At 48.6% G+C, this 24,268-nt stretch overlaps 1 protein-coding gene and 1 long non-coding RNA gene across 3 annotated transcripts in view; one reads left to right on the top strand and one right to left on the bottom strand.

The window, feature by feature from the left end:
- Nucleotides 1-24,268, bottom strand: part of IGF1R (insulin like growth factor 1 receptor) — a 306,250-nt gene that overhangs the window by 123,822 nt on the left and 158,160 nt on the right. The gene's annotated exons all lie outside the window — the stretch shown is intronic.
- Nucleotides 21,725-23,813, top strand: LOC145530261 (uncharacterized). Its single transcript, XR_014071616.1, has 2 exons — nucleotides 21,725-21,914; nucleotides 22,037-23,813. It is a non-coding gene; the product is annotated as an uncharacterized LOC145530261 (long non-coding RNA).

The following is a 24,268-nucleotide window of genomic DNA, read 5'->3' on the forward strand; positions in this document are numbered from 1 at the left end:
CCTTCCTAGTTTAATGAGGATGACTTATGGTCTAAAAGCAAAAAGAACAGAACTGAATGGCAGTGTGTGAGCTTTCCTATGTCTTGTTTAGCTTTAGAATTTAAATTTAGCAAAACAAATTTTTTTTAAGCCCATTTTCTTATTTATGGGCCTTCCTAGTAGTAGTACCTCATCTGAACTCTTTGAGAGCTCATGGGGGTTGTTTCTCATGTCTTATTTATTCCCACACATGGACTCACTCATTCAATCAACAAACGTTTGTTCTCTGAATCACTGTGTGCCTGGCAGCAGGACAGATGAGGCGTGGGCCGTCAGTAAATACTTCTCGCTGTTAGTAACCTAAGCGCAACTCAAATAAGCTTCGGCAAAGAATTTATGGGCTTCTGTAAGTTTCAGTGCAAATCGGCTTCAGGCATGGGTGGTTCCAGGAGCACAAGCAATGCCATCCATATTTAATCTTCATCTCTCAGCTATGCTTTCTTCTGTGAAGGCTGCACCCCCTCAAGCAGCTTCTCCCTGGAGATGGTAACAATGATGGCCTCTAACAACTCCAGAATTAGCAGCTTGGCCACCACAAGAGTCTTTTCCCCAAAAGCTCCAGTGAAAGTGCTGAATTCACTCTAACTTGGCCCATCCTGAGCCTCGTGCTTTCACTTGACTGAGAGATGCAACATGCTGATGGGCCAGCGCAGTCACATGGTCAAACCAGGGAAGGAGAGGGCAAGGTCAGTCCCAGTCAATCACAGAGATTAAGAGGAGAGGTGGTTTGGGACTTCCCTGGTGGTCTGTCTAGTCAAAGCTGTGGTTTTTCCAGTGGTCATGTATGGATGTGAGAGTTGGACTATAAAGTAAGCTGAGCGCTGAAGAATTGATGCTTTTGAACTGTGGTGTTGAAGACTCTTCAGAGCCCCTTGGACTGTAAGGAGATCCAACCAGTCCATCCTAAAAGAGATCAGTCCTGAATATTCATTGGAAGGACTGATGCTGAAGCTCCAATACTTTGGCCACCTGATGGGAAGAACTGACTCATTGGAAAAGACCCTGATGCTGGGAAAGATTGAAGGCGGGAGGAGAAGGGGACGACAGAGGATGAGATGGTTGGATGGCATCACCGACTCAATGGACATGAGTTTGAGCAAGCTCCGGGAGTTGGTGATGGACAGGGAGGCCTGGCGTGCTGCAGTCCGTGGGGTCACAAAGAGTCGGACACGACTGAGCGACTGAACTGAACTTCGAGCACCAGAGGGTAAAAGCAATGTGAAGTCTGCAAGCTGAGAGGAAGAATTCCCTGACATGTATATAAAAAAAGGACATAGACACGCGGAAAGAGAGTGAACTCTATTTCGGGGAAAACAGAAGAAGAGGAGATGCTGTGAAGATCCTGTCAGGACAGCAAACTGCAGTAAGAAGGGGAGGAGGTCCCATGAGAAAGCGGGGGGTGGGGGGTGGGGTGGGGGTGGGGGTTCTAGAACCGGTAACAGTGATCAACCTGCCTGCCTGAGCAGGATGTATGCAAAGGAGCATTAAGCTGGCAGGTGGGAATGCAAGACGGATCCAGATCTGGAGAGAGTGGGTGCAGAAAGTCCACGTGGGACGCTGGAAACCCTGGGGTCAGATGAGGGTGGAACGAATGAAAAGGTGAGCTTTTAGGTAGAAAGGAAGAAGCAGAGTTTGCTGCCGGATGACAGGTATCAAGACTCGAAGCTGAGGCCAGTTCATCACTGGTAGATTCCGGAAGGCCTGCTGGCTTTGAAGAAGCCAGGCACGTGGTGTTTCGCCGGCTGAGCATGAGGTGATGAGAGCCTTTCCCATGTGTGAGTCTGGTGGACGTGGGAGACATGGGGCAAAAAGAAAGAAAGAAAACACTCAGGGGAAAGACAGGTCCAGGCAGGACACACCTTGCAGCGGTATTAGACGGAGCCATGAAGGCGGCTCCCACTCAGACAGAAAGGTGGAAGACAGGGCGACTGCTCCAGAAGCTTGGAGGCGGCTCCAAGAGTCAGGAGAGCAGAAACGCTGCACTCCAGAGAGGCTGGAGCTGAGCCCAAAGGGTGGGTCAGCTTTGCTAAATGGAGGGGAAAGGGCATTCCAGGCCAGGATACAGTGGGGACAAGCAAACAAACAAGACTTCGGTGACAAGCTACTTGCCCCTGTTGTCTCAGTATTGAAAAATCACCTTTAACACATTTATCATAGACATCTGATGAGTCAGTTGGCTACAACTCTATGGAACTGCCCCTTAACTTCAATTATACTTTGTTTTTCATATCAGTTATTTTCATAAATAAATAATTTCCCAATAAAATACAAGGTACATGGAGAAAAGCGAGGGTTTCAGATTTCACCAAAACACTGTGCTGCAAACACAGCAGTGGTCAATTCTGGTCCTCCGAGATGATCTGGTCTTTGGCACTGATGCATTAAAAATCTTTCAATTTGACAAATGCCGCTATTAGAGTCACCCATTTTCAAGGTCATAATTGCTGCACATAAAAAGAACAGACTCACAGACTGTCCCCAAACAGCAGGAGCTCCCGTGGCCTGCCTCTCCCAGGATCCAAGAGCTACACTGTTCTCCTGCTTCTATTTAGAGCATCATGAATGCTAAACAGAAATGTGAAAAATTATTCCACAAAACGAAGCAAAATAGACATCAGCTCCCCCCAACCCCCGCTGCCCCAGACCCACACTCAGGAGTGGCTCACCACTCAATTTTGGCTTGCAAATGCGTTCTTAAATATGGATTTGTTGTTTGCCATCTGTAACCCCCAAACAGCCTAAATATATATTTGTGTAACACCTTGATACAGGGGGGAAAGAACTCAAGTTATTTTTTAAGGTAACAGCAGCTATTGCGGTGGAAAAGTCATGGAGCAATTCCATCAAATCAGTGCTCCAACTACTTAGCATCATGTAATCTCAGGCATGGATAATGCTAGAGGCGTGAAGGGAACTGATCACTGGAACAACACGGAATCAAGCAAAAATAATCTCCTGTTACTAAACACATCAAAAGTGTTTAAAAAAAATTTCTTTGAGCTGGACTTGCTGGTAAAATGACTTGTTTGAATACAAGTCTGAATTGGAGATTATTTTCAAATTAATGAAGTTTTTCAGCTGGTAAGGACTTATAACTAGAAGGACTTTTAGTAACAAGGCACAGTGTCCCAAGAAGCCCTCAGGGACTTGTTTCACTGAATAAGAATAATGTGCAATTAAGCCAACAATTGTAACTAAGTGTTTCTGAGGGCTTGAAAGTAGTTGTTCTCTAGTAGTTCAAATATCATCAAGTTCATCTAAAGGACTGTATGGCATTTAACTGAGTTGGTCAATTCTGTCATGCACTGTGATGTTAAGGCGAGCAAATGTACTAAATAGCAAATAATAGGCCTTCCCTAGGATTAAAAAAAAAAAAAAAAGAACAAGCTTGAAAATAGAAGAAATAAAAACAAGCTCAGTAAATACAAAAATAAATAATTAGGACAAATATGAATTAGAAAAATATTCACTTTAGGATTCCTCTGAATAATAGGTCCCATTCATGCCTGCCTGTAAGTGTTTTCTTTGCACATCATTAATTACTTGGCAAGGGAGGTTGGGCCCAGAGACCCCCCAGCCAGCAGGGACACAGGAGCTGAAAATCAGTGTGGTCAGAGGGGTTCAGAAAGCGCGTGTGCTCCTCCAAGATGGACCAGACACCCTTGTCCTCCCCAATGTTTCCAGAGGCCATTCTGTCTCTCTGTTAGAAACCAACGAGTCAGAAGCACAAGATGTCACGTTCAGGAGAGTCATTTCATGCCATCCCAACTCCCTGTACAGCCCGGAGCCAGCCTATCCAGTGGCAGGGACCCAACCAAGGTGCCGTGTCTTGTATGCCTGGGTGAGAGGGCTCTTTTTAGGATCCTGTCTGGAGCCTGACTCCCTGGGACTCAAAGGAAAGCCTCTCCTGAGGCTGAAGGAAGGACTGTGAAAAATTTAGGCAAAGGATCTACAGCAATGGGAGGAACACAAGAACTCACTCCTTTCCAAGTCAACAGAGTCAAACTGGGCAGTCTTGTGGAGAAGGCAATGGCACCCCACTCCAGTACTCTTGCCTGGAAAATCTCAGGGACGGAGGAGCCTGGTGGGCTGCAGTCCATGGGGTCGCGAACAGTCAGACATGACTGAGTGACTTCACTTTCACTTTTCACTCTCATGCATTGGAGAAGGAAATGGCAACCCACTCCAGTGTTCTTGCCTGGAGAATCCCAGGGATGGGGGAGCCTGGTGGGCTGCCGTCTACGGGGTCGCACCGAGTTGGACACGACTGAAGTGACTTAGCAGCAGCAGGGCAGTCTTGTTCTTTCGAGAGGGACCACTCTAAAGGGCACGCTTGTGCAGCATGGAGTGTTCTGGTGAGGTCTCCTGACTACTTTTCTTTCTTAGATCATCCTCCCCCCCACACACATACCCACTCCCACCACCAAATTTTGGAGGCCAGTTAGTAAACTGCTGGTGACTAACAGTCAGTACTACTGTTGTGTTTAGTCGCTCTGTTATGTCTGACTCTTTGTGACCCCATGGATTGTAGCCCCCAGGCTCCTCTGTCCATGGGATTCTCCAGGCAAGAATACTGGAGTGGGTTGCCATGCCCTTCTCCAGGGGATCTTCCCAACCCAGGGATCAAACCCAGGTCTCCCAGGGATCAAACCCAGGTCTCCCGCATTGCAGGCAGATTCTTCTTCACCGTCTGAGCCACCAGAGAAGCTCACTAACAGGGAAAACTAGATATGTGGCTGATGCATCAGTTTTCAGCAGGAGAGATGGGGATGGAAGGAAACATCTCTTTTCAAGTCTCCCTCTCCACTGCGGAATACCACAAGGAGGACGTCTTTTTCCTTCTGATTGTTGCCAGCAGTTGAAACAACGTTTAATCAGCTGAGCAAGAGATGGTTTAAAAGGCCGTTTACTCCTCCTTTTGTAAATGGCCTTTAAACCAATTCACACTGCTTCCAAGTGCTGGTTCACCAAGTCAGAGGGTTTCCATCAACTCTCCTCATAAGAATTAGAATGACACCTAGTCCAGGCTCTTTGGTTCATTAAGGATGTTAACATCACTTAAATTCAACAAAGCTATCTGGACCAGGGTCTGAATGGAATCAGGCCCTGAGGTGCTATTCAGATCCCCACTGCCAAGCATTTTGCACAGAATGTATTCCACGCATTCTCTTTCCAAGAGCTATGGGTTCTCAAACTCCTGAACACAGGAATGAAAGTGCCGGCAGGAGACTGCACTGTCCCGTTCATTTGTTATTTCTTCTTTTTTCTTGGGTGGGGGTGGGGGGTGCTGGAAGACTGCTGAAAATTTTTAGCTGATCAGCATCTGTAACAGATAATCATTTATTCTTGGTACTAAATTCAAATCTTAGTAACATAGCAAGTGCATAGCAAGATAAACTATCTTCCTGTTCTCCTAAGAAGAGTGTTGAGTGTGATATGGGAGTGTCAGCGTAGGCAGCTGTGTGGTCAGAACCATTTTAAACCCTGCAGGCATCTCGCAGTGAGCAAACTGCTCCGGGCGTGGCTCTCACTGTTTCACTGCCTGTTCAGGTGCTCTAACACTTTCAAGATATCCTTGTCAGCAGCGAAATCCAGTGCTTCCTTCTGTCTTTATCACACACGCTGCCAGGCAACTGCTCAGAGCTAGAGTGGGGAATGCTACAGTAAACACGCCCCCAAACCAGTTATGTGTGTCATTGATAAACAATAGGCAATTTAAGAGATACAAACGTACTCCTGGAACCTTAAATCTTCTTCCCAGTGAGGCCTAAGAACTTAAGATCTTCATACACCTGGAAGAGAAGAAATTTGGGGGAAAACAAATTTCCCCCAAAGTCTATAGATTTATAGTCTAAATATGTCTTCCTCGAAAACGTTTAACATACTTAAGCTTTGGTCCTCCCGTATACTTTGAAAATGCTCCTCGACAATAAATTATAGCGTTTGCATCTCTCACTGCAGCTCACATAAATATAATTTTGCTTTCGGGAAACCAATTATAGAAGAGTAAATCACTTTTACATTGCTCTCCAAAAATCTTTAAGTTGCAATACGGACAGTAAGTAGAATCACAAGAAAAACACAGCTTACTTATTCTATCATTTTCCTACATTTAGCAAGCTAAATCCCTGAAGGAAATGTACAGTTGGGCTAGTTTTAAAAAGTACTCAGGTAGTTTCAGCAGGTACAGTAGTGTATGCACACACGGATGCAACCAGTATTTCTTCAGTGTGTATGCATCTGGACTTGCGGGGAGGATGGGGGATCTCCCTGTCTCCAGGAGTCCAGCACGGTCGCCATGAGTTGGGCTTTATGGGCGCTGAGAATGCACCAGATACCACCTGGAGCACTCGACACACACAGGCCGCACCACGCCATCCCCACGACGCCCCTGACAGACAGAGACGATCATTCTACCTGAAAGACAGGGAAAGTGATGGCGAGGGCCACAGAGGTCACCCAGCTCCCAAGTCCCGGGCGCTGAGCAACCCAGGGCACCAGTATGACAGCCTCCGGGTTATACTAAGTTTGTGAAGTCAGAGGAAAAACCAGCCTGGTACACGAGCAAGTCTAAGCGAGGGACTGAAAATTACAACTTGGGGAGAAAATAGACCTTAGTTAGGGAGTGATGGTCAAGGAAGGAGCGTAGGAAGGAAGTCCAATCACAGAGGAGAAAGCACGCATGGAGGCTGGAGGGTGGGAGATACTGACGCAGAAATTTCCAGAAAGCTGCAAAAAATAAACCCAGGCCTGGAGCGGGGACAGCTTGAGTGTCAGAGTTAGGACTTCACATCAGAGACATAGGGAGCCCGTGTGAATTATTTTGAGTGGGCGAATGTGTTAACCAAAATGGATCTTTAGCTAAAACCGTTTGGCTACTTTGCAGGATGGACTGGAGCGGAGGAAAGGCTTGATGGTGAGGACTCTACCAGGGTGACCCCGAACTAAGGAGACAGGCAGTGGGGCTAAGCCAGGGAGGGAAATGTTGAGCATCTGCATAAAAGAAGGAAGGAGGGGGCAGAGAAGAAAACTCCTCCCAAGTCCTGCTAATTATCACGAGCGGCTTGATACACACGGGAAAGCCAGAAGAGACAGGCAGGGGTGCACACAGGCCTGGCACTTGCTCTCTGTTAGATGGGGGGTATCCTGGTCATCTGATGCGCAGAGACGACTCACTGGGAAAGTCCCCGAGGCTGGGGAAGACCGAGGGCAGAAGGAGGAGAGGGCGTCAGAGGATGAGACGGCTGGTCGGCATCACTGATGCGATGGACATGAACTTGGGCAAACTCCGGGAGACGGGGAGGGACACGGGGTCGCAAAGAGTCGGACTGAGCAACTGAACAAGACCACAGCCTGGGGCGTCAGACCACCGTCCTCTCCCGGGTGAGCGGCAGTCCGCGGCAGTCCGCCAGGGTCTCGACCACGCTCTCCTGTTACCTCCGCTCGTTACTTCTGTCTGGATACAACAAGCATATTTTAAGAAAGAAAGACTGGTCTCCTTTCAGTTTTGTTCGAACCACATCATTCACAAATAACTGAGTGATAAAAGATCAGTGCAGTTCCTCCTGCTCGGTTTTAAGGAGGTCCAGTCTTTTCTCTCTCTGAGAATATGCCTGAAAGTGGTAGTTTAAGCAAGCTGTTTATTTATTTTTGTTTTTTTGTGGTGGTTGTTATGTTTTCTTAGACCAGGGTGGTCCAAGTGAGACGCATGTCCTGGGAGCGTTTTAACTATTAGGTCACAAACAGAACATCGTGGAGGCTGTGCAAAACCTCCCCATGCTAATGAAAGCAAGAGGTTATTGCTCCAAGCTCTGGAAAAGGAACGTTAGCTTAAAACCCCGGGGGTCTGTCACCTGGAAAGGCGCCACAGGGCTCACAGACCAGCCCTGCTCAGCTTCCCTAGGTCAGCCGGAACCCGGGCTGACCCTTTCCCAGCGCTCACTCGGTAGGAAACGGTTTGGCCATATCGGTAGGGCAGACACAGAAAACAAGCTCTGAATGAGCCCTGATGCTTTGCGAGAACGCACGAGTTATGTTAAGCTGGTTAAGATGAAGCTCGGTGAACTGCTGGGCCTGCTTCAGTAACTGCTCCGCCTCTGCTCTTGAAAGGTGCCGACCAGAAGGGCAGGGAGGGGGTCTGAAGCCCCCACTCTCGTGTGATGGGCATTTCAAGTCGCTGCCAGGCACGTGGTGCCAACTGTTCCAAGTGGCTCCCCTGTGAAATCACTTTGTTATTCAACTTGGTATTTCAGCTTCCCCTTGCTGGGGACCTCACCAGGCCAAGTCATTTAAAAGAGAAAGAGAGAGGAAGAGGTATGTCCTGTGGAGTCATCAAGGGTCAAACAGCCTTTGCTGAAGGTCACCCAGTTTATAACAGAACTGGTGAGATGCAGGTTTCCACCAACACCACCCCCTGGTTAAGACTTTTCTCCTGGTCTGAGGAGGGGGATGGGAAGAGGAGCAAAAGGTTGCTGCTGAGCCTTAAGTGAGTTAAATCGGATTGACTTCAATAAAAATTCTGACAGTTTGTTTTCAAGCAGGAAAACTGTAAAATGGAAACCACATGCAATCCTGTGCCAGAGCCGCATTTAAATCATTCACACGTCAAAAACTCAGCGAATGTTTCTAATTGAGTCAAACACTACCTCTCTTTCTCCACAATAAGTCATCTTAATTTATTTCACCTAACTCTACTGTTTTTGTGTTAACAATGTGACCACCAGAAGTCTGAACAACTCCTTTCTGATTTGGAAAATAAAGCAGTTTGTTCTCATTTTTTCCACCTTCCATAGAGCCAGTGACCACACAAGTCCCAAAACATTCAAGGCTCCCAGTGCGAATTATTAACTTTTCATGTTCAACTCAAAGCAAAATGCTTCCTTTTAGGATAATGTATTTAAAAAAAAAGAGAGAGAAATTAACAGGCTTTACAAACCCAAACCAATGAAGAAGCCCAATGACTCACCAGCTTCCAATACCCATGGTTCAAAATGCATTTTAAATTCTAAGTTAAGCTCAGTCATTCTCACTGGGATCTTGTAAGACAGGAACTCCTATCACTCTAGAATTGGATCATCGAGTAGGAAATGTAGCCACATCAACTTGCAAACATACAAAGGCCTCAAGGCTATAACATGCCTGTGACCCCAATCTTGTACTTAACTTGCTCCCTGCAGAAACATCACCAAGATATGCATGAACACACGTGGGAACTCCCCCCTGGCCTGCAGGCCAGGGGCAGGACCAAGCCCCACACTCCACTGCTGCCCTGGGCAACAAGTCTCAGGAAGGCAGGACCTCGGGACGGGCTGCTCTCTCGGGCCGTCTTCACTGGAGAACACTCACTAGAGAACTGTCTGAAGGTGGCTCAACCATTTCAGAACAGTGCCTGCAGAGACGAAGGGAATTTTCCACTTTTCCAAAGGCTGGACACCTCTTTCCTTGTGATTGTACAGATCTGCCCCGCACAGACTTGTCAGTTATTAGTTATCGTTTATAGAGTAGTTCGTATTTGCAATATACTCTGCAGATGTTTTTAGCACTTTATATCCCTTGTACGTTCACGACTACCTGCGGAGGAGAAGGAAACCGAGCCGGCCTGGAGCTGGGATTCAGAAGCCACAGTGAATGTAAACGTGTGTGTGTGAGAACACATCTCTCCATGTGCTGGGCCAGTCATTAATTCCCTTCCACCCTGTGATACTTCAAATCTTGGCCTGTTGGCCCAGGCATCCTATTCTTAAAGCTCCTTGAAGATATCAAAAGCAAATTTAGTAGTTTGAGGCTGAGTTTCATGAATAAACCAGCAGCACTGCTATCACGAACAAAGGTCAGAGAACTACATCTCATTTCTCTGCCTTGGCTTCATCATCCGTGGAAAAGAAGTCATACTAGGTGTCAAAATATTTGAGGCATCTTAGAGTACAATCCACATCTCATACCTCCCTTATCTTTAACTCAATTGGCTAGCAAGTCACCTCCCTTACAAACCCAAAATCTAGTAAGGAAGAGGCCCTGGTGACTATGTCTTCACAATTCTGTTCTACTCATCTGAATTCACGGTTACTGAATATTAACTTGCATGTACTTTTAGCATGATTAAATATTTAAGTTCCAAGCCCATAGTAGATCATAAGCAGCCAATTTTAGGGAGTAAGGCTGGAGACAGTGGTAAAATCTGAACAAAAGTAACATGAAGAATGCAAAGAAATGGCACCTATACAAAAGAGCCAACACAGCTCTCCAAACGCTGGCACATTCAGCAGAGTGCAGTGTTTCACACATCAAAGCCTGTCAAGCACCCTCCTGCGGGCTTGAGAGTCCCCCTTTCTAATTTTCATTTTGTTTGCTTTCGTTCTGCATATGATCCACCTTTCTAACCTCCAGTTCATCTGTTTAACCCTCTTAGAATTTAACGCTGCTATTACATCCAAAACACACCGGAAGCCAACTGTGTTATTCTAGCTCTTGCACACCAAGAGAAAAGGTGCATTTAATATACAAACACACATTTATATATGCATCTGAGGACCAAACCATGGCACGGTGTTCTATGTGCACTGAGGCCGTTCGGATACCTGAAAAGAAAAGCCAACGGAAATGCTGAAGAGAAGCATTCTACAACTCAAAGGCACTCACGCCTTTGACGTCAGCTGTTTATTCATGTTTTGAATGCTAATTTAGTCTTAGCAAAGTATTACCATGTCACTAAATTGACGTTTGGGTTTGCATTTTGGACTGTCATCTGCATTTAATGTATGCATTTAATTTATAGTTATAAAAAAGATTCAGAATCATAAGACATTTATCCCTAATGGTTGTAGTATTTAAGTATCTTTAAGTATCTTTATAGCAGAGTAATTTATAATGACACTGAGGGGCAGTGAATACCTTTTACCTTTAAAGGGGTCTCAACTGCCACAGATGAAAAACACTGCTCTATTTGGGAACATCACTTTATTATCTCATCAGAAAATGAAGCTACTTTCACAGTGATGACCTTGCGTACTGAGAAAAGTGAGATTATGTTCATTATATTCTCTTCAATGCAAGCAATTGAAAATGTCCTTTAGAAATATTTCCTTTAAATATAATTATTTTAATTGTGTTGCTTAAAAAAGATGACTCTTTTACTATCCAAGTAACTCAGTTATCATTTCTATAATGAAAACTTTTCTTCATATCCTTGGAACGTGTTCTGCTGTTTAGGATGTATTTCTGCAACATGAAGGTACCCACATGTGTGTGTCTTTTGATGAGCAGAGAGTAAAGCTAAATTTATACATATATGGAAATGGCTTCAGCAAGTCCCTAGGTAGACAGGGCCAAACTGAAATGTCAGCTTGGGGTATAGAACTCACTATCTGTGGAGAGGGAATGATGAGGAGCCCCGGCCACACGCTAAACAGCATAAAAATCAGGGAACTGAATCTCTGGATGGTGGTTCTCAAAGTGTGGTCAGTGGACCCCTGGGGGTTCTGCAGCCCTTGTGTCCGGGTCACGGATGTGGAGGAGCAGGGGCTATGAGACCACCCAATTTTCAGAATGCTACAAAGACATCACTTGCCTTTTTCACTCACACTGTCTCCGGAGTGCAGAGCGGACTTTTCCAGCATGTGACACTGACAGCAGACTGAAGGTGGGAACAGATGTTGGGACCCAGCTGAATTCCATTACGCCAGTCGTCAAAGAGATCTGGCAACACACTGCTTCTCCACTCACTACACCGATGGAGGGGGAAGGTTCCCCCACCGCAAAAACATGTTTACATGTAATGGCTTATTATTTTTAGATGAATTAATCTTTTTTTTTTTTTTACCTATTCAATACTTCTCTTCATCTCTGTGTGCTGAGCCCCAGACTCCGATATTTGGCTCCCTCTTAGCTCTTCTCCGGGATGTCTAAGAGACATTTCAGACTCTGCAAATCCAAGACAGAGCTGCAGCTCCTTCTGCACGCGTCTCAGACCTTCTCCACCTCACTGCCCATCTGGCTCAGGAACCAATACTTCCATCCCCTGTTCTGTCCAAGCCAAGAAGTCTAAGTCTCTCTTGGCTTTAACTCTTTTTCTCCCCCCATTCTTCAGATTCTACACATTTTACAAATCCCTAGATATTCCTAGATGAATCCACTATCAGATGTCATCACTCTGATCCCAAGGTGATCAGGAGACCATTTTGCCCCACCCCACCTGTTCCCACCCACTTCGCAAACGCTCATAAGGAGGGAGCGCTGTGTCTAGTAAGCCATAGACTAGGGGTGCTGCTGAACCCCCAACAATGCACAGGACCACCCCCTGGCTAAGACTTACCTGACACCAGCTGTCCCTCATCCCCAGGCTGACAGCCAGCTCTGGTCCAAGACCCCGGTCTGTCTCCACTGGGTTGTCCCAGCAGAGTTACTCCTCACCGCTCCCCCTGCTTCACTCCAACTGCCCTTCCCCTGGCTCTGGTCCTTTCTCCACACAACAGCCAGCATGTTGTTGTAACACATACATAGGAGCATGTCTGTTTCCAGCCCATCACTGGCTCCCTGCTGATGTCAACGGAAGCTGTTACTCCTGCCGCAGCCTACAGGCTCCACCTTCTCCGGCTCAGTCCATCTCGTAACTCCGTGCTATGGCCTCACTTACACGTGCGTGTCCCAACCCCCCCTCCCACCACCAAACCACTACAGTGACGCCCTAACACACCTGTGTGACTGTCCTGGACGGTCGGCCTTTAAGAAGGTAATTAGGGTTAAACAAGGTCATGGGGGTAGAGGCCTGATACAACGGGATTGGCGTCCTCCTGGGAGACAGCGCTCTCCCCTGCCACGTGTGAACGCAGCAGAGGCAGCCATCTACACGCCAGAAGAGATGCCCCCAGGACCCCACCGTGCTCTGGCACCCCGATCTCAGCCTTCCAGCTTCCCAACTGTGAGAAGCAGATGTCTCCAGGTGAAGCCACCTCGGCTCTAGTATTCTGGCATCACAGCCCGTGCTAATTCACACACCATTTCCCTCCTCTGCCAGGGTCCAGGCTAGTCGTCAGTCCATATCTGCTTCACAACCTTTGGTTCTTGCTTCTCCCCCTTAATTTCTTGTGGCTGACCTCCGGCAACCCTTCTCAGCAAGGCCTCCCTGACTCCCCAGCCTAACAGCACCACTGCCCTCCCAGCCACACACCTACCCACCCCCAGCACTGTAGACAGTCGCTTTACCATCTGAGCCACCAGAGTTTCAAACAGGAACAACTGAGCATTTCCAGCCGTTTTCTGAGCCCGGCCCACTCCCACCTCCCAAGAAAGTCATCGCGTTTGTGCCAATCTCAGGGTCCTCTGGGGATGGAGGGGGACAGGAGAGAATAATCAACAGCAGTATCTGCAGAGAGTAGTTATCCATGTCTGTTCACTCTGGGGAACATCAAATCTCAATGTTATGTTGAAGCACAGGCCTGGGGGAAAAAATCCCAAGGAGGCAGAGTGAGTCTCCAGTGTCTGCTCTCCACACCCAACAGTGAGGAGAGGTACATGTGTCACTTGAGTAAGGCTCGGACCCAGCCTTCAGCTGCCCCAGAAACCCAAGGCAAGTCGTGGAGGCTGGGCAGCCGGGAGAGACCCGCCAGCGGGGATCGCCGTCTGCTCTCTCTACCACACTCCATACGCCCAGGTGCTTCCCAACTACTGGATCTTTGAAAAGGCAGTAGTAGTAGCAGTGTTAGTCGTTCAGTCATGTCCGATGCTCTGTGACCCCATGGGCTGCAGCCCACCAGGCTCCTCTGTCCATGGAATTCTGCAGGCAAGAATACTGGACTGGGTAGTGCTTCCCTCCTCCAGGGGATCTTCCCGATCCAGGGACTGAACCTGGGTCTCCCACATTGCAGGCAGATTCTTTACCATCTGAGCCACCAGGGAAGCCCCTGAAAAGGGAGTCTGCATGCAAACGCAGAATGAGTAACGGGGATTCTGTAATGGAAAGTGTACAGTGAAACAGTCACACACACAGTCCTGATGGTCTGCTGTGGGCACGGCACCCGTCAGCTTGGGAATTTCAGGAAGAGCCCTGAGGAGGGCGAGGGGCTCACCTCACAGGAGGTCAGGGAAAGCAGACGGCAGACCCGATGAGGGCCACCTGGCGTGATGAGGGAGAGAAGGGAGAGGCAGATGTTTCAGGGGAGATGAAGTGAGCTCAGGCACGAGGGCTGTAACTGTCCGGTCGCAGAGGACTGCGAATGTGGGCTGAGGGCTCAGAACAGCGCTTCACGCGATGCCCCCACTCACTTGCAGGAGTGGAGGCGCCCCTGAGGAGGAGGCAGGACGGCCGGCTGCAGGCTGCACAGCGAGGGCGAGGGGCTACTGCAGACACGTGCTCACGCCCACTGACGCCGAGTGAAGATCTCAGCCAGGGTGCGGGCAGTGTGGGCAGCAGTGCAGGAAAGCACCAAACGGTCAGAGGGACTGGCAGCCCCCGGAGAACACAGCTGTGTCCCAGCAGCCTCACCTGGGGGAAGGCGAACCCCTCTCTCAACCCTGGGATCAAAGCCAGGGATGCTATGACCGTCACTGCTCCCAAACACACCCCAACATGCAGGGCCACTGACCATTCTCTCCACCCATTGAGAGAGCGGGAGTAGATGGCCCAAGAGGTGAGCCTCCCTCCCTCCCACACCCAACCCCTTCCAAAAACATCACATCTTTTCTTCCATAAATAATTGCAATAGGATGCCTTAGCTTTCCCCAAACAAACAATAGCCGAATTGTGCCCCGTTTGCAGGGGCCCAGCCCAGCGCACACAAAGGCCTGCTTTCAGAGGCCAGCCTCCCTCTGCTGCAGAGGGGTGCGTGCGATGCCCCCTCCTCATTTATTCAGCAACTTCACCACAGTGATTCCTTCAGGAAAGGAAGAGGCTGTGAGCAGAGGGAAGGGGCAGTGCCCGTTCAGGACAATGGCCACTGTTCCTAGGGTTTCCTTTGCCTTTGACCTCGCCCAGGAAGCTCTCCTTTCACCATCTGCTCTAAAATGCCAACCACGTGATTTTACGCAGGGGATTACTTGTAAGCTTTCTATGAAATGTCACCCATGATTTTAAATTGTAATAAGCTGAAAGTTTCAAAACAGCCCTGTTTTTATGTCTCAAAACTTCATACTCCTTCAGAATTAAATAGAGTTTAAGTGAGCGCCTATATTTTTATGCTAATTATTAATACTCTTCCTGGTTAGAAAGGTGAACTAAAGAACAAAACTCATTATTTATGGGTGCTGCCTGACTTGTGTTTAGAGACATAGGGCGTTATGATTCCCTTTCAGAATTTAAGTTTGATTTTCCCCACGGGTACAAGGAAGTCCCTCAGCCAGAATGCCTTATTTACCAGCTGGAGTATGTCCACTGTGGTGGGGGTGGTTCCGGCGCTAAGTTGACTCTTGCGGCCCCATGGACTGGAACCCCCCAGGCTCCTCTGTCCATGGGATTCTCCAGGCAAGAATACCGGAGACGGTTGCCATTTCCTTCTCCAAAGAAGCTTCCCGACCCAGGGATCAAATGTGGGTTTCCTACAAAGCGGGAGGATTCTTTACCGACTGAGGCACCAGGGAAGTCTTCAGTGTATTCCCACTGAGGAGATTTGAAAATCGTCTTTCTATTACCAGTAATTCAGAATGGCCCCTCTTCCAATCTGAGCCAGTGACATTTGATACAAAGAGATTTCTTCTCCTATTTTAATGGTCTTTCTCCTACTCACCTCTTTCAGTCTCCCAATTTAGATGAAATGGAGTTCCAATTTGCCAACATACAAATAAAGCCTCTGAAAGCCATCTGGAGAGCTTATACATTATTTTTTTTTTCAAACCATGTAAACAAACCATATAAAGCTACAGCAATCAATGCAACATTGGGGCAGAAAAAGGACCTTCAGCTGCATAGTAAAGTGCTCTTCTGAGGGGATTTATCATTCATGCCAGTAACTTAAACTAAAATGTATTTTAAAGTTTAATCTTGGTTTCTCGACAGGACCTAGTGAGGCGAGCAGTCCACAATCATGTGCTTCATTTGTTATGAGGCTCAAGCAGCAGACTCCGGTTTATTCAGCATCACGCTGACTTCACTCATCTCACGACTGACAAAACACTGGAGAGATGCCTTCACATTTGCCTGGGCTTCAGCATTTCAGGTAAAAGTCTCGACTACGGCAGACCAGAGTCTGTTACGGACCTTTTCCCACTGAACGGAGCTAGGTTATCAAAACTCACGGTGATTTTCAACATATTGAGTCATAATGATGAAGCTGGGTGGGGTTATCTCCAACCTAATTCACCGGAGGAGGAAATTCTCAGGACCCAGGCACCTCCCACCTTCTGTCAGGCCTCAGCGCGCAGACATAAGAAACCGATGGGCCCACTCTGCGTCGAGGACATTGCCCTTGTTCTCATCCATTTCTCAGCGTAAGGCGATCTCAACATGTTTTTATAGCAGTGCATTTCTTATTTCTCAGGTATGGTGAGAGCAGCAGATCAGGAGACGACTGCCACTGAAAAGGCAGTTTGTAGCCCTGGTTCTCGAGGAGAGTGTTACACCCCGCCGCTCAGGGAAGTCCCGGGCGGTCAGGCGGCAGAGGGGAGCATGACCACGAGCTTTCACAGTGGCTTCTGCAGGAAGGCAGGGGTGAGGCAGGGAAAGCAGGCGGAGGGTTGGCTGGAGCTGAATACTGGAGAGGGCTCTCGGGGGCAGGGCTGAGTCTACTTGTCTGGTACCTGGGGTAAGAAGGGGGCTGAGTGTGAGAGCCCCAAACAGGAGGTGGAGGATGGGGCCCGGCTCTGGCCTGCTTAGTTTACATGTGAAAGGAGTGCTCCCCTACTGTCCCAGATACTGGCTGCTTCTGGGAGGGGCAGTCTCTCTAGAGTCAGCAAGGCCTCAATATATTAAAGCAACAGAATCACAGAGCACAAAAAGGCATGATTAACATGGAGAGGTGGCGGTGACAGTGGCGGTTTGGTCGCTAAGTCATGTCCGACTCTTGTGAGTCCATGGACTGCAGCCTGCCGGGTAGCATACGTCAATTAAGTCAAAACTTCCAAGGCCCGGGGTAGGAACCCTCGTTCAAGTCAAAGAGGATGATGAGAACATCTGAAGAGGAATTCCTAATTCACCAGAACGGCCCGCAAAGCCACTTAAACCACTGCTTTTCAGCTGAAGATTAGAAACAGCATAAAAGAAAGGAAGTGGGTCTATGGACTTACGATAATGAGCTGATGGTCGCTTGCCAACAATAGTACATTTCATGATACTTGTGAAGGCAGCTTGCCTGGAGTCAAGCCCAAGGGGGACAATCCATTGGTGAGCCCAAGGACAAGGCCTCAAGGAAAGGCCTGGACAACATGTGTATGAAATTCAAAGATAAAGTTGACAGCAGAGGCAAGTAAGTTAGATAAAATTGGATATAAAAAGATCACGTTGGAAAGGAGGTCCAAATGTTATACAACAAGGTTTAAAAAAGCTTTTAGAAAATAACATCAATGTAGACCACCACCAAGCATAATACACTGGTGATGTGCCTAACAGCTGAAAGGGTCAGAGAGTCCAAGGTGCTTTGCTGTCTCATGTCAACGAGCTCCAAGAAAATAACAGACTTCAGCTGCATCCCAGGGGCCATGGCATCCAAACCAAGGCTAGTCAACAGTCTGGGTCTGATTTCTATTGGCTGTGACCACCAAAGGTGGTATTTTAATTCTCAGGGACGTGGCTCAGAGGGTTGCTAAACTAGAATTTATCAAAGGGAGACTAAAAATTCTGGACTAAAGAACAGGTAAAGGAACAAGAAATGTTTAATCTGGAGAAGGAAATATTCAGATGGTACAGAAGAGCTGTCCTCACATATTCAAAAGGGCCATTATTTTGAAGGGATATTTATTTTTTTATGGCTCATAAGATACAAGTAGAACCAATAAAAGGAACCAAGTTATAAGGAAGTAGGGTTTTGTTTGTTTCTAAAAAGGAAGAATCTGCTTGCACTCTTTAGTTGTCTGAAAATGAAACAAGTTGCCTCATTAGATGATGAGGTTCCTGGACACGGAGGTGTTCAGGGAGAGATTAGATCCTCTACCAAATACACTGACGCTCAGCAAATGTTTTCTGAAAAGCGATTTGAAACTTGTGCTGTTTGTGTGGCAACTAGTTGGCACGGCCATCACAGCAAGAAAGCAGCTGCAGAGGTAAGCAAAGGAGTATGACTGTGGTCCAAGAAAGCTTCATTTACAAAAGCAGGTACGGAGGGCTAGATGTGGCCGCGTGGGCTCTAGTTTGCCAAACCTTGACTCAAACTTGAGAAAATCATTTGGAATCTTCGGTTTACAAGAGAGCTGCTCACTTATAAATACGATATAAAGGGGTGGCCATATACATACATAAACACTCGACAAGTGTTGCTCTTCTCAACGTTAACTTATTCTAAAAGACTAAAATAAGACATTTTAACTTTTCACCTTTACATGGCAGAGTGTTACTGGAAGGGTGAGGTAGGGAGTCTTGTCTAAAGTATGTCGGTACTAGCTTCACTATGCAGTAATTGGACAAGAGTTAGGCTCTAATACGCTGGGTTGATACACTGCAGATACTAAGCAAACAGCACAGCCACTGACATGAGAAAGCAGAGAGCAGGAAGCTGGTCAGGTTACTCTGAGATGCAATGGAAAAACTGCGCCCTGCCCCACACCTTCCATAACGTCTGACAGCCTGGGCCCATCTCCCAAGGCTGGCCTTCACTCAAACCATAAACATGACTTTCATGATCGCCCCTGACCACTCTTTGCTTAGTTCACCCCAAAATCTGCAAAGTGAGGACCTGTGTGGGCCCCCCTCAGAGTGGAGCTCCCTGAAGGAGCTCACGCCAAGCTCCGTGTCAGTCCTGGGTGACCCAGTCCTTCTCCCGCCCAGACCCCATGGTGGGGGAGGTGGGTCCTCACTGCATGGACAAACCCAACACGGGGAACACAATCTCAGCAACCAAGACGGAGCGCAGGAGACCCACTGGAACCACTTCTCTCCAAAGCAGTCGTGCCCACTGCAGGCACTCCCCAAGGACTCTGTGCACATGCCTCGCGGTCAAGGCAGGGCCCTTATTCGGTTGTTAACATTGGAAAATGGAACTGACCCACATTTTTTTTTTAAGTATTCCTCAAAACCCAACTGAGCCTTCTCTGGGGTTGAATCTAGCAGCTCTGAGATTACATGTGCAGGGTTTATAATCTCGTGTCCACACAGCAGAGTTACAAAAACAAAGGATGGAGGAAAAAAATGAAGGAAGAGCCTAAGTCACTGCCAGTTCACCGCGGTGGTTCACATCTCTCGTCTGGCAGGCAGGCAGTGCATCTGATGCCCTGGGCCCTGGCACCACGCAAGCCTCTGGAACCGGCAGGACCTGGGAGGCACGGAGCTCACGCTGATGGCTTCTCTCCCGGATCTAGCAGAGGAGAAGCCAGCCCTTCCAGCTCCTGACCCTGAGCTGGTGGAGTGCAATCTCAGTTGCTCTGGAAAAGGCATCATGATCCAAGTTTACAACGGGAGGTCCGTAAGCCTCCCAGCACCCTGAAGGGCCACTGGCCGAGGTTTCCATCCCTGTGCTGCCCGAGGCTGACTCCAGCCCAGGACACACCAGGGAGAGTCAGCGTCCCCGCCTCGTGGAAGGTCAAAGGGATCGAACCAGAACCCTGGACTCGTATCCTGCTCGGATTTTCACCATCTACACCACAGCAACCCCGCAGCCTCCTGACCCCGCACCTGCATGGCCTGGCAGGCTCCGGATAGCTGCGCATCTTAAAAGCCCCTCATTTCAGCTGTCTGACAGAAACCTCTCAAACACACACTTGCCCTACCCCTGCACAGACTTACGGTGAAGGTCAGGTCACGGTCATCATCCTGCCTCCAGCACCAAACCCCATAAGGGTCGATTAGCATCTCAGTGGATGCTTAACTTCCCATGTGCTGTTGGCGACACAGGTATACACAGTAGTCCAGGGAGCTGAATAGTCATTCCTATAGCCACCGTTCTTTCAGTGCAAAGCTGCTGCGCTGGCAGCATTAAAAACTCAAAGTGAAACAATTCCTCATCATTTATCCCACAGTTGGAAACATTTTTGAGGGAGAGAAACATATTGATGAGGAAAACGGAAATCTTTCAACTTCAGGTTTCGGAATCAGTGAAACGCTATTTTAGTTGTAGTTATCTAATTTGGTGCTAACTAACATCCCAATACCTTATTATTACTTTAAAATTCTTTACAATGTTAATAGCTCTTACACCAACAAATGTCATTTTCCCTTGGGTTGATCCATGCTGCTCGCGGGGATACCCAGCATCACCCTGCCCCGTGCCAGGGTGTCACACGCCTGTCCTGGACAACACGTATATAGTATCTTTGTATCACACAAAAGTGTGATCTTTCCCACACAAAAGTGACACCTCAACCATCAAAAAGGAACGTTCATTGAAGCTGCCCTTAAGAGAATTTTCCAACTACAAGACAATATCTACAGGAAAACTTGTGGCTCAAACATTCTGACTAAATTCACACATACTATTTTCATACAGCTTGCTGTGGTCTCCTCTGAACGTACACTGTGTGAATCACAGAGGCTTTCTCTATATTGACAGAAAACCCTACTGCTGGAAGAAAGGGGAAAAAAAGGCCAGGGACAGCACATGCATTAACGACTAACGATGCTGACAAACGTGGAGCTGGCTTACGCTTCCACGGGTGGTGTTCTACTGTGGTCCTGGCACCACAGTGAGGTCCTCACAGTCACGGGCTCCCTTAAACCTCACAAACCCCCGAGGGGGCACACTGTCCATGCCATCTTACAGAGGAGGAAACAGAGGCACCGGTGCCAGAGCCAGGATGGCTCCCAGGGTACACCGCTTCCAACACCATGCTGGGAATCTAAATCTAACAAGCTCCACACAACCAAAATGCCTCCAATAGCACCAAGGAATACATCTGGACAACGCTGTGCAAGGAAAGTCTCCAGAAAGCTGCCTGGAGGTAAATGGTTCAAGCAGGCAAAGCAAAGGTCCATCTCACAATGTGGTTCCTCTGCTAATACATCCACAATGTAGCCTATGTTCAGCACCCTACTTGAGAGAATCTAAGCTTGATGATTAGCATGTTTTCAGCTGTTAAAAATGTGAAACTACCTCCAGCTTATCTGAATCTATAAAATTCCAACCATGCCACAGTAAACAAAGCATCCTGTGGAGCAGCTGCGAGGCAGACTCAGGGGAACAACCTGAGTGGGCCTGGGCCAAGCGAGGCAGCTCTGACTTCAGGGCCTGCAGACCATGTCCCCTCAGATCTCACGGAACTTTCAGCTTGAGCGATATTGACTATCACCTCTGGTTTAGAGTCAGCTGTGCCCTCAAACACTCATGTCAATATTGTGCAGAGGCCTGGTATTCGTAAACACGCATCCTTGGCTATCTCTTACTAAGACCAGATAATGGGCTTTTCCAGCCACAGGATGGCTCCTGGTTTTCAACACATGTCCACGAGGAAGACCAGTGCAAGACATATCCTTGGCTTTTCTTCCCTCAATAATGCTGAAAAAGCATCATGAGAGAATCCCCATAGGAGTGCTGGTAACACCCAGTGGAAGGTGTTTATTTAATATTTATTCCTACACACACCAGTTATAGAGAGAGGTTCCTACTATTCAATCAGAATTTTTTTTTAAATTTTTTGTTCAACTCTTATGAAGAAAAAAATGAAGGGATGGGAGGGGCAGAACTTTCAGCTGGGAGACACCAGCAGAGGCACTGCAAGAAGGGCTGGGTCTATGCCAGCCTTACGGAGTCAGTGTGGCACACGGAGCTGGCGTGGCACATGGAATCTGAGTGGCACACGGAGCAGGCGTGGCACACAGAGCTGGCATGGCACACAGGGCCACGTGGCACACGGAGCCGGCATGCCACACGGGGCCGTGTGGCACACGAGGCCGGCGTGGCACATGGAGCGGGCGTGGCACACGGAGCAGGCATGGCACATGAGGCCAGCGTGGCACACGGGCCCGGCGTGGCACATGGAGTGGGTATGGCACACGGAATCTGCATGGCACACAGAGCTGGCATGGCACACAGGGCCAGCATGGCATACGGAGCGGGCGTGGCACACGGGGCCAGCATGGCACACAGAATCTGCATGGCACATGGAGCCGGCATGGCACACAGGGCCAGCATGGCACACAGGGCCAGTGTGGCACACGGGGCCAGCATGGCACATGGAATCTGCATGGCACACGGAGCTGGCGTGGCACATGGGGCTGGCATGGCACACGGAGCGGGTGTGGCACATGGGGCCGGCGTGGCACACGGGGCTGGCGTGGCACACGGGGCCGGTGTGGCACACAGAGCGGGCGTGGCACACAGAGCTGAGCCACCTCAAGGGGGCTCAGCAGGTGGACAAGGCACTGCAGCGTCCCTCCTCCCATCTTAGAGACCTGCACGCCTCTGACAAGCGTGGTTCATGTGATCCCAGCTCCTCCTCCAGCACCCCTCCCTCCTTCTCGCCAGGGAGCCCCAACATCCCAAACACGCGAGAAGGACCAGGACGGGGCTGGGGGGAGAGGCTGCGTTCTGTGTCGGGGTGCTCGTGGGCTAGCTGAGAGTGACAACTATGGGGGCCTCCTTGGAGCGCCCCATAAACTGCAGCACTCCCTGAACAGCCGCTGGGAGCACCAGGGAGGCGGGGAGCGGGCTGCGGGGGCGGCCAGGAGGGCTGCCGAGTGCACACGGGCCGACCTGCGCCGCCTCTGACGCATGAGACAGCCCTGGGCCGCTAGCCGGCCGCTGGGCCTCAGCACGATCACTGTGCTGCCCAACCCTCCCCAGCGTTCTTAACGAGCTCATCAAAAGCTCAGGAAAGATTAAGACAGACTCACAGAAACTGGAAACAGATAAGGAACCAGAGGCTGGATGGGGACACGTGTGGGTCCACATGGACTCCTGCCCCTCACGGACACACAGCCGCGCCTGCCCCCAGGCCGGGCCCCAACGTTCCCCCACCAGAAGGGCCACAGGAAACGCACGGCCAGTGCTTTGCTAGTTCACAGGACCAAAGATGCGTTTGTCTTCCCTAACAAGCGAGCACAACTATTAGAAATGATTTTGGTCGTAAAGCCCACCAACCAGAAAGACAAGGATATTTAAGCTCTTTATGTTAGCTAAGAAAAAAACAGTTTATGGTAATAACTTAGAGCTACTTTAGGATTTCAGAGGTTCTTTTAAGGGCCACGGTTAAAGATTTAGTTAGTTAAGCAAGACAAGCAAAACAAATCCTTCTTCCTGAAGTTATCACAGGTCATCACTTACAGGGGAACTAACAGACAAGAGGGCTGCATTGCAGGAGTGCTGGAGGTGAAGATGGGCCGTGCAAAGTGCCTTGAATAAACTCACAGACACACACACACACCCATATAAACAGACCGAGACCTTCTAGAGAGGATGAGCATAAAAGCACATGAAAACGCAGCCTGCCTTTGGGAAGTCTGGTCTTCTTGCTCTGTCCAAACATAGGGTCTTTGACTGCACGCTTCGGGGAAAACAATCCTCAAGGAACACTAGCTCTGTGAAGAAAGAGAAACACTCTACCCAAAGTGAAAATCAGCCTTTCAAAGGGTTGGCGTACAAGATCTATCCAAATTTCTTTTAATTTTTCACATGCCTGCCAACTCCGGCAGCAGAAAGTTTAAACAGGTGCATCTTCAAGTGAAATTTAACCTGCTCATCTATGAGATTCCCATCTACCTTAAATACTCCACTAATCCCTCAGGATTTGGAATCACGCATCTAAATGCAAATCTTAACTACAAAACCACCCCAAAAGAAAACGTCCTTGAACGTGGTGATGCTTTCAAACTGTAGCGGATGATTACCCTGGATTTGTTATCTGCAAGAATCTCCCGTTTTTGTTTATCCTCTCCAGTTCAGTGTAGCTTCTAACAAGCGGATTAGCGAGTGTCTTCTGAGCGGCTGAGGCTCTCAGCACTCCCCCTCCCGACTCCAGTCCCGCTCACAGCGTTGCTGTGTGCACAGCCCCCCCCCAACCTCTCCTTCAGGGCCCCCCAGGGCACTTACCCTGCGGGGAGCACTTCATCCTCCAGTCTCCAAGCTAAATCAACAAGGCAACTACTACCCTGCTTTTAAGATGGAAAGGGCGTGTGTTTATTTCCTCCCTTCTGCCCCTAAGTCCTTTGTCTTAGTCCCAAACC

Source organism: Giraffa tippelskirchi, chromosome 12 (assembly GCF_054371585.1).
Source record: "Giraffa tippelskirchi isolate mGirTip1 chromosome 12, T2T-mGirTip1v1.2.pri, whole genome shotgun sequence".
In the NCBI taxonomy this organism is placed as follows: Eukaryota; Metazoa; Chordata; class Mammalia; order Artiodactyla; family Giraffidae; genus Giraffa; species Giraffa tippelskirchi.